This window comes from Gorilla gorilla, chromosome 1, assembly GCF_029281585.2.
Source record: "Gorilla gorilla gorilla isolate KB3781 chromosome 1, NHGRI_mGorGor1-v2.1_pri, whole genome shotgun sequence".
NCBI lineage: Eukaryota > Metazoa > Chordata > Mammalia > Primates > Hominidae > Gorilla > Gorilla gorilla.
In genome coordinates this window covers 208,451,442-208,462,479 of record NC_073224.2, presented here as the reverse complement: position 1 = coordinate 208,462,479, position 11,038 = coordinate 208,451,442, and the positions used below count along the sequence as shown (strand labels likewise).

Sequence of the window (11,038 nt, the reverse complement as noted above, 5' to 3'; positions counted from 1 at the left end):
CCTGGATGACAGCAAGATTCCATTTCAAAAAAAATAGGTGGGGGAAGACACCCTCAAATTAACCCAGAAAAAAAATGGTAACTCGGAATTATATTCTCATAAGGTTTCACAGCTGCTCAACACCAGAAATAGATTATGAAGTCTTTTGCCTAAGCACTTCTATAAAAGTTTCATTGTTGACCAAAAGAAGACACAGGTTTCTCATTAAACTTTGTCTTGATGGGTCTCAAAATTCTGTGACAGATTTTTGGTCAAGTTGTTTCCATTAAAAATTACTGATTTTGAAAACTAATGACTTGCCAGGTGCAGTGGCATGCCTGTAATTCCAGGTACTCAGAAGGCTGAGGTGGGAGAATTGCTTGAACTCAGGAGGCGGAGGTTGCAGTGAGCTGAGATGGTGCCACTGTACTCCAACCTGGGCAACAGAGTGAAACTGTGTCTCAAAAAACAAAACAAAACAAAACCAAAACCAAAACCAAAACCAAAAAATCTGGTTACTGAAAATCGCCACACAAAAACAAAACAAATATGATTCATAAAATATTCTCCTTTCCTTCTGAATCATTTATGATGCATTATTATCATTAACCAGTCTTTTACTATTAAACTTAAATGGCCAATTGAAACAAACTGTTCTAGACAGTTCTTCCATGACTGATTAAGACTGGGGTGGCAGGTACTAGGGATAATGTTCATTTAGCCTTCCGAGCTTTCTGGGCAGGCTTGGTGACCTTGCCAGCTCCAGCACCCTTCTTGTCCACTGCTTTGATGAAACCAACAAACGGCAAACAGACTCAGAGGAGCTCGTCAGAAAAGCTCTCAACACACATGGGGTTGCTAGAAACCATATCCATAGTGGAAGCATCACCTGATTTTAAGAATTTAAATCTTCCAGCTTCTTACTAGAACAGCAATCAGTCTTTTTCTTCAGCCCAGCAAACTTACAAGAAATGTGAGCTGTCTGACAATTCAGCACAGGGCCACAATCAGTACTGATATGGCCTGGGTGGTTCAGGATAATCACCTGAGCAGTGAAGTCAACTGCTTCCACAGGTGGGTCATTTATGCTGTCACCAGCAACATTGCCATAATGAACATCTTTGACAGACATATTCTTGACATCGAAGCCCACATTGTCCCCAGGAAGAGCTTCTTCACTCAAAGCTTCATGATGCATTTCAACAGACTTTCCTTCAGTTGTAACGTTGACTGGAGAAAAGGTGACTACTGTGCCGGGCTTGAGAACACCAGTCTCCGCCCAGCCCATAGAGACAGTACCAATATCACCAATGTTGTAGACATCCTGGAGAGGCAGACGCAAGGACTTGTCAGTTGGACGAGCTGGTGGCAGGATGTAATTCAGAGCTTCAGGCAGCATGGTTCCACTGTCATTGCCATCATTACGGGTGACTTTCCATCCCTTTAACCTAGGCATGTGAACCCTTGGCACCAGCATGCTGTCACAGTTCCAAACAGAAATTGGCACAAATGCTACTATTCAGGGGATAGGGGTTGTAGTCAATTTTCTTAATGTGAGTGCTGATTTTCTTAATGACTTCCTTGTGTCTTTTCTGGCTGTAGGGTGGCTCGGTGGAATCCATTTTAACACCAACAATTAGTTGTTTCACACCCAGGGTGTAAGTTAGAAGGGCATACTCATGAGTCTGTTCATTCTTGGAGACACCAGCTTCAAATTCACCAACACCAGCAGCAACAATCAGGACAGCACAGTCAGCCTAAGATGCGCCTGTAATGACATTTTCGATAAAGTCTCTGTGTCTTGGGGCATCAATGTTAGTCATGTAGTACTCGCTGGTCTCAACTTTCCATGGGGAGATGGTGACGTCAATGGTGACATCACACTCTTGCTGAGCTTTCAGTGTGTCCAAGACCCAGGCTTACTTTAAGGAGCCTTTTCCCATCTCAGCAGCCTCCTCTGTGACCAAAAGAAGACACAAGCTTTTCTACCATTCTTTTATCAACTCCACCACATTTGGAGATCAGATGGCCAGTAGTGGTGGACTTGCCTGAATCTATATGTCCAATGATGACAATGTTGACAAGAATATTTTTCCTTTCCCATTTTGGCTTTTTGGAGTGGTTTTCATGATACCTGTGTTCTGGCAGCACACCCATTCCAAGAAAGCTCTTCTCTGACATTCTTGAGTGGTTTGAGGCGGGTAGGGCTTTATAACACTGAGGTGATGCATATTATGTGTTTCTGAAGCCTCTAGAAGACTAGAGTTCACCCCTGAAATGACTTATAACAAAAGAATAAATAATGGCATTATTAAAAGGAAATTTATAAACATGAGGTTCAAGGAGTTCAAATAGTGGGATTGAGATAAAGAAAGCTAGATGGGTATGTTCAGCCCCTCCATGGGGCTAGAACTGAAGGAAACTTTTAGAGAAAACTTCAGAAGCAGATCTTTGTCTTTATTTTTTCCTTTTATCATTGTTCTCTACATATCTAGTGCATGGAGACTATTTGTGACACTAGGTGCTCTTGTTCTCTGCCTTCTCTGGGGTTCCTGGAAGCCCTTCCTCACCTGTTCAGAACAGTCCAGCTCCTCCCCACCCTTGCACATCCCATTTAGTAGAGTGAAAGCCTGCATTGCCATCACTCAAGTAGGCCCTCAAGGGACCCACTCTGCCTCCAAGTGACTTTTCAATGTTTCCTTTGTGATATGGTTTGGCTGTGTCCCCACCCAAATGTCATCTTGAATTGTAGATCCCATAATTCCCATGTGTCATGGAAGGGATCCAGTGGGAGGTAATTGAATCATGGGGGTAGGTCTTTCCTATGCTGTTCTCATGATAGTAAATAAGTCTCGTGAGATCTGATGGTTTCATAAAGGGGAGTTCCCCTGCACATGCTGTCTTGCCTGCTGCCATGTAAGACGTGACTTTGCTCCTCATTCATCTCCCGCAATGGTTGAACTAACTTACATTCCCACCAACAGTGTACAAGTATTCCTATTTCTCCACAGCCTCACTAGCATCTGTTGTTTCTTGACTTTTTAATAATTGCCATTCTGAGTGGTGTGAGATGGTATCTCATTGTGGTTTGGATTTGCATTTCTCTAACGATCAGTGATGCTGAGCTTTTTTTCATGTTTCTTGGCCGATAGATATCTTCTTTTGAGAAGTGTCTGTTCATATCCTTTGCCCACTTTTTGATGGGGTTGTTTGTCTAACTATTTTTTTACACCCATCAACCATACCCACCTCCCCCACCAGCCCTCCATTACCCTTGTCAGCCTCTGGTAACCATCCTTTTACGCTCTATGTCTGTGAGTTCAGTTGTTTTTGATTTTTGTTTAGATCTCACAAATAAGTGAGAACATGAGGAGTTTGTCTTTCTGTGCCTAGCTTATTTCACTTAACATAATGATCTTCAGTTCCATCTATGCTGTTGCAAATGACAGGATCTCATTCTTTTTTACGGCTGAATAGTACTCCATTGGGCATATGTACCACATTTTCTTTTTCCTTTCATCTGTTGATGGACACTTGGGTTGTTTCCAAATCTTGGCTGTTGTGAACAATGCTGCAATAAACATGGGAGTGCAGATATCTCTACCATATACTGATTTCCTTTCTTTTGGGTATATATCCTGCAGTGGGATTGCTGGATCATGTGATAGCTCGATTTTTAGTTTTTTGAGGAACCTCCAAACTGTTCTTCATAGTAGTTGCACTAACTTACATTCCCACAAACAGTGTACCAGGGTTCTCTTTTCTCTACATCCTTGTCAGCATTTGTTATTGCCTGTCTTTTGGATATAAGCCATTTTAACTGGGGTGAGAGGATATCTCATTGTAGTTTTGATTTGCATTTCTCTGATGACTAAAGACGTTGAGCACCTTTTCACATGTCTGTTTGCCATTTGTATGTCATCTTCTGAGAAATGTCTATTCAGATCTTTTGCTCTTTTTGACTGGATTATTTGATTTTTTTTCCTATAGAGTTGTTTGAGATCCTTATATATTCTGGTTATGAATCTCTTGTCAGATGGATAGTTTGCAAATATTTTTTCCCATTCTGTGGGTTGTCTCTTCACTTTGCTGATTGTATCCTTTGCTGTGCAGAAGATTTTTAACTTGTTATCCCATTTGCCCATTTTTGCTTTGGTTGCCTGTGCTTGTGGGGTATTGCTCAAGAAATTTTTGCCCATAATAATATCCTGAAGATTTTCCCCATCCTATGATATTTTAATTCTCCTTAAAACTCAGTGCTCCAGGAAGCTTCCTGACTGACCAATGCCTGGGTCCAGTTATTTTATTTATTTATTTTGAGATGGAGTCTCGCTCTGTTTCCCAGGCTGGAGTGTAGTGGTGTGATCTTGGCTCACTGCAATCTCCACCTCCCGGGTTCAAGCGATTCTCCTGCCTCATCCTCCAGAGTAGCTGGGATTACAGGTGTGTGCTACCACACCTGGCTACTGGGTCTAGTTCTGATCACCTCCCACTGTTCCCTGTAAGTAAAGTGAACTTTTCCGAAGGAGGCATGTATTGAGCTGAATGGGTTAACTGATGCTGCAGTAACAAACAACCCTCACATTTCAGTACTTAAACTAATAAGGTTGTCATTGCCTCAAACTATATCCCTATGAAGGGAGAGAGCTGGGGGCCCTGCTCTATGCTCTCCCCACCCTAGGAACTGGGCTGATAGAGTAACCACTGGCTGCTGACTGCTTCTGCAAAGGGACAGAGCGCATGGTGAATTAACACTGGCTCTTAAAGCTTCCTACTGGCGGTAACATCACTTTACTCACGTTTCATTAGCCAAAGCAAGCCACATGGCCATATCCCATTTCAAGGGGGAGGAATATAATAGACCTTATTATTGCCAGAATGTTTGCTGTCCCCACCTGTGGAAGGATTATAATTCTTTCCTCATTAACATCTGGCCTAGCCACATGACTTGCTTTGGCTACTTGTCTTCAAGTAGAAATGTGCCATGAGGGACTGACTGCTCCCTTAGCCTGAGTCCTGGAGATGATGGAACAGAGCAAAACTGACCCACATGGGAACACTGCATGAGTGAGAAAGAAATCTTTGTAGTTATTAGCTCCTATGATTTGGGGATTGTTTGTTACTGCAGTATAACTTAACTTACACTGATGACCTCAGTGGGGAAGTATAATTTTACCCCGTGATCAAGAGGAGACTTGGAAACGGCTGATGGGCAGCACTCATAATGAGCACATAGTGCCATCTGAATTGAAAACTGGAGAGAATAGCAGCTGGCTAGGCTGGAGGGAAAGGGTTTCTGAAAGAAGGACACATGATTGCAGAGGTTTGGAACAGAGAGGGATGCAGTAAGTGGTGGGTATATGATAGGAAGGGTAGACTGGCAGGGACAGATGCCATCTGTTCTCTTGAGATTGACTGTTAGGTTTGGCCTGCATCAGACCCAGATCTAAGGTCACCTTTGAGATGACTTTTGTCAGTTCCGGTAGTAATTTGATTTGGATGAGGTCTTACCTCTCTCTGACCTTACAGATGCCTCTCTTAAACAGGCATAATAATAGTCACTTCTCAATGTTGTTGTGTGCTGAGACCAGCTCGGTCGGGGAGACCCTAACCCAGTGGCTCTAGAGGAATTAAAGACACACACACAGAAATATAGAGGTGTGAAGTGGGAAATCAGGTGTCTCACAGCCTTCAGAGCTGAGCCTCGAACAGAGATTTACCCACGTATTCATTAACAGCAAGCCAGTCATTAGCATTGTTTCTATAGGTATTAGATTAACTAAAAGTATCCCTTATGGGAAACAAAGGAATGGGTTGAAATAAAGGGATGGGTTGGGCTAGTTATCTGCAGCAGGAGCATGTCCTTAAGGCACAGATCGCTCATGCAATTGTTTGTGGTTTAAGAATGCCTTTAAGCGGTTTTCCACCCTGGGTGGGCCAGGTGTTCCTTGCCCTCATTCTGGTAAACCCACAACCTTCCAGCGTGGGCATAATGGCCGTCATGAACAAGTCACAGTGCTGCAGAGATTTTGTTCATGGCCAGTTTTGGGGCCAGTTTATGGCCAGATTTTGGGGGGCCTGTTCCCAACAGTTGTGAATACTATTCAATGAGTTAAGCACTGGTGGAAGAAGCCTGGGGTCTGGAATCAGACAGACCCATGTTTGAATCCTGGCTCTGCCACTTACTGACAACCATGGAAATTCTTCATTTTAAACATCTGTAAGCCTCTGATTTTTCATCTGTAAAATGGAGATGATGATTAGTGCTTCATGGGGTTGTTATGAGGATGATAAGAAATAGTGAAATTATGCAATGCACATAATTTATAAAGATTCCATATTCATTAATCCAACATGGGAGTCATAGAAACATTGGACCTGGTTTATTTTTCTTCTGATCCTTGCTACAAAACAGATGATAGTTTTTATACATTTAAGGCAAAATAATATTGGCATCTTATTTATGTGAAATATCTCCCTTAAGGTGAAGCTTCAGATATTGCACATAAAGAAGACCTTTAATAGCATAGTTAAAGAAAAACTGAAGTATTTTTTACTTTATTCACATGGCCATCCCAGGGCCTAAAGGGTCTAACCCCCATTGTTGGCTAGTCACCCTTGAATTCCAACTCCATGCTTAGTTCATAGGATCAAACTTGTTGCTTTGTAGTGATGTTCCAGAAGAAATGAGGATATAATCAGGCAGATTGAGCTGAAAACTATTTACCCATCAGAGCTCTGCACAAGCCAGTCACAGCCCTCTGAGAAAGACAGACCTGTCAGAGCCATTTGCTAAGAACTTTCTGCTAACATGTGTATCAGGCAGATGAGGCCAGGAATAGTCCTCTAACCCCAGGGATTTCAATTAACACGGTTTAAACTAAGATCTTTACTTAGATTATCTCATTTAATCCTCAAAACAATGCTGGCATCAAATACTAACATATTAATTCCATTTTTCAGATGAGGAAATGGAGGATCAGGAAAGGTGACGTAATTTTATTAGAAGCTGGGATCCAGAAGAAGAACACAATCACTGCATTAAATTACTTATTAAGGTTTTATAGTCAAGGGAACTGAAACCTGAGTGACTTATTCAGGCCACAATATCCTTTTAGTTAATCCCCAGGTGTCCTAACTCCCAGGAAGAGCTGAGTTTTATATTTATGAATATACACAAGTTATAAATCAGGTGCCACCAAACCTGATGATCTTTCACAAGTGTGATCTCTTGTGTCACATCCAAGCTTAGAAAGTAATTCTTTTAAAGATACTTTAGTCAATTCTCTCTCTTATTATTATTATTATTTTTTTTGAGATGGAGTCTTGCTCTGTCACCCAGGCTGGAGTGCAGTGGCGTGATCTCTGCTCACTGCAACCTCTGTTCCCTGGGTTCAAGCGATTCTCCTGCCTTAGCTCCTCAAGTAGCTGGGACTACAGGTGTGCGCCACCACGCCTGGCTAATTTTTTTGTATTTTTAGTAGAGACAGGATTTTGCCATGTTGGCCAGGTTGGTCTCAAACTCCTGGCCTCAAGTGATCTGCCCTCCTCGGCCTCCCAAGGTGCTGGGATTACAGGCATGTGCCACTGCACCTGGCTGCTTTTTTAAATCCTGGCACTTTGGGAGGCCTGGAATCCTAGCACTTTGGGAGACCAAGGCAGGTGGATTGCCTGAGCTTAGGAGTTCGAGATCAGCCTGGGCAACACGGTGAAACCCTGTCTCTACTAAAATACAAAAAATTTGCTGGATGTGGTGGCGGGTCCCTGTAATCCCAGGTACTCAGGAGGCTGAGACAGGAGAATCGCTTGAACCCAGGAGGCAGAGATTGCAGTGAGCCGAGATCATGCCATTGCACTCCAGCCTGGGAGACTGAGTGAGACACTATCTCAAAAAAAAAAATATATATATAAATATATATTTTATATATATTATATATTATACATGTATAATATATTATATATTATATATAATACATGTATAATATATTATATATTATATATAATACATGTATAATATATTATATATTATATATAATACATGTACAATATATTATATATTATATATAATACATGTACAATATATTATATATATTATGTATATAATTATGTATTATATTTAATATATAATACATGTATTATATATTATATATTATATATATTTTATATATAAATATATATATTTTATATATAATACATATATATTATATATTATATAATACATATATATTATATATATTATATAATACATATGTATTATATATTATATAATACATATATATTATATAATATATAATACATGTATATATTATATGTATAATATAATACATGTATATATTATATATTATATATAATACATATATAATATATAATACATGTATTATATATATATTTTATATATATTATATATAATACATGTATTATATATTATATATATAATATATTTTATATATAATACATGTATTATATTATATATATATATTTAACTTTTTAATAAGAGAATAACTGGTGATCCTGGACCCCCCTGGATGGATGCAGAGATTGTGCAATCTGTTTTTTGTTTTGTTTGGGTTTGGTTTTTTTTAATTTAATTTTTTTTTATTATTATACTTTAAGTTCTAGGGTACATTTGCATAACATGCAGGTTTGTTACATATGCATACATGTGCCATGTTGGTGTGCTGCACCCATTAACTCGTCATTTACATTAGGTATATCTCCTAATGCTATCCCTCCCCCCTCCCCCACCACACAACAGGCTCCGGTGTGTAATGTTCCCCACCTTGTGTCCAAGTGCTCTCATTGTTCAATTCCCACCTATGAGTGAGAACATACGGTGCTTGGTTTTTTTGTCTTTGCAATAGTTTGCTGAGAATGATGGTTTCCAGCTTCATCCATGTCCCTACAAAGGACATGAACTCATCCTTTTTTATGGCTGCGTAGTATTCCATGGTGTATATGTGCCACATTTTCTTAATCCAGTCTATCATTGATGGACATTTAGGTTGGTTCCAAGTCTTTGCTATTGTGAATAGTACCACAATAAACATACGTGTGCGTGTGTCCTTATAGCAGCATGGTTTATAATACTTTGGGTATATACCCAGTAATGGGATGGCTGGGTCAAACCATATTTCTAGTTCTAGATCCTTGAGGAATCGCCACACTGTCTTCTACAATGGTTGAACTAGTTTACAGTCCCCCCAACAGTGTAAAAGTGTTCCTATTACTCCACATCCTCTCCAGCACCTGTTGTTTCCTGACTTTTTAATGATCACCATTCTAACTGGTGTGAGATGGTATCTCATTGTGGTTTTGATTTGCATTTCTCTGATGGCCAGTGATGATGAGCATTTTTTCATGTGTCTGTTGGCTGCATAAATGTCTTCTTTTGAGAAGTATCTGTTCATATCCTTTGCCCACTTGTTGATGGGGTTGTTTGTTTTTTTCTTGTAAATTTGTTCGAGTTCTTTATAGATTCTGGATATTAGCCCTTTGTCAGATGAGTAGATTGCAAAAATTTTCTCCCATTCTGTAGGTTGCCTGTTCATTCTGATGGTAGTTTCTTTTGCTGTGTAGAAGCTCTTTAGTTTAATTAGATCCCATTTGTCAATTTTGGCTTTTGTTGCCATTGCTTTTGGTGTTTTAGACATGAAGTCCTTGCCCATGCCTATGTTCTGAATGATATTGCCTAGGTTTTCTTCTAGGGCTTTTATGGTTTTAGGTCTAATGTTTAAGTCTTTAATCCATCTTGAATTAATTTTTGTATAAGGTGTAAGGAAGGGATCCAGTTTCAGCTTTCTACATATGGCTAGCCAGTTTTCCCAGCACCATTTGTTAAATAGGGAATCCTTTCCTGATTTCTTGTTTTTGTCAGGTTTGTCAAAGATCAGATGGTTGTAGATGTGTGGTATTATTTCTGAGGACTCTGTTCTGTTTCATTGGTCTATATCTCTGTTTTGGTACCAGTACCATGCTATTTTGGTTACTGTAGCCTTGTAGTATAGTTTGAAGTCAGGTAGCGTGATGCCTCCAGCTTTGTTCTTTTGGCTTAGGATTGTCTTGGCAATGCGGGCTCTTTTTTGGTTCCATATGAACTTTAAAGTAGTTTTTTCCAATTCTGTGAAGAAAGTCATTGGTAGCTTGATGGGGATGGCATTGAATCTATAAATTACCTTGGGCAGTATGGCCATTTTCATGATATTGATTTTTCCTATCCATGAACATGGAATGTTCTTCCATTTGTTTGTATCCTCTTTTATTTCATTGAGCAGTTGTTGGTAGTTCTCCTTGAAGAGGTCCTTCACATCCCTTGTAATCTGGATTCCTAGGTATTTTATTCTCTTTGAAGCAATTGTAAATGGGAGTTCACTCATGATTTGGCTCTCTGTTTGTCTGTTATTGGTGTATAAGAATGCTTGTGATTTTTGCACATTGATTTTGTATCCTGAGACTTTGCTGAAGTTGCTTATCAGCTTAAGGAGATTTTGGGCTGAGACGATGGTGTTTTCTAAATATACAATCATGTCATGTGCAAACAGGGACAATTTGACTTCCTCTTTTCCTAATTGAATACCCTTTATTTCTTCCTCCTGCCCGATTGCCCTGGCCAGAACTTCCAACACTATGTTGAATAGGAGTGGTGAGAGAGGGCATCCCTGTCTTGTGCCAGTTTTCAAAGGGAATGCTTCCAGTTTTTGCCCATTCAGTATGATATTGGCTGTGGGTTTGTCATAAATAGCTCTTATTATTTTGAGATATGTCCCATCAATACCTAATTTATTGAGAGTTTTTAGCATGAAAGGCTGTTGAATTTTGTCAAAGGCCTTTTCTGCATCTATTGAGATAATCATGTGGTTTTTGTCTTTGGTTCTGTTTATATGCTGGATTACTTTTATTGATTTGCATATGTTGAACCAGCCTTGCATCCAAGGGATGAAGCCCACTTGATCATTAAAAATATGGAACACTTCACGAATTTGCGTGTCATCCCTGTGCAGGGGCCATGATAATCTTCTCTGTATCGTTCCAATTTTAGTATATGTGCTGCCGAAGCAAGCAC

The 11,038-nt window shown here is 39.8% G+C and overlaps 1 non-coding gene and 1 pseudogene across 1 annotated transcript; both read right to left on the bottom strand.

The window, feature by feature from the left end:
- Positions 1-692: 692 nt before the first annotated feature.
- On the bottom strand, positions 693-1,986 carry LOC101141435 (elongation factor 1-alpha 1-like; annotated as a pseudogene).
- An 8,945-nt stretch (positions 1,987-10,931) lies between these two features.
- Positions 10,932-11,038, bottom strand: LOC115932126 (U6 spliceosomal RNA). The gene has a single exon (XR_004068455.1). It is a non-coding gene; the product is annotated as a U6 spliceosomal RNA (small nuclear RNA).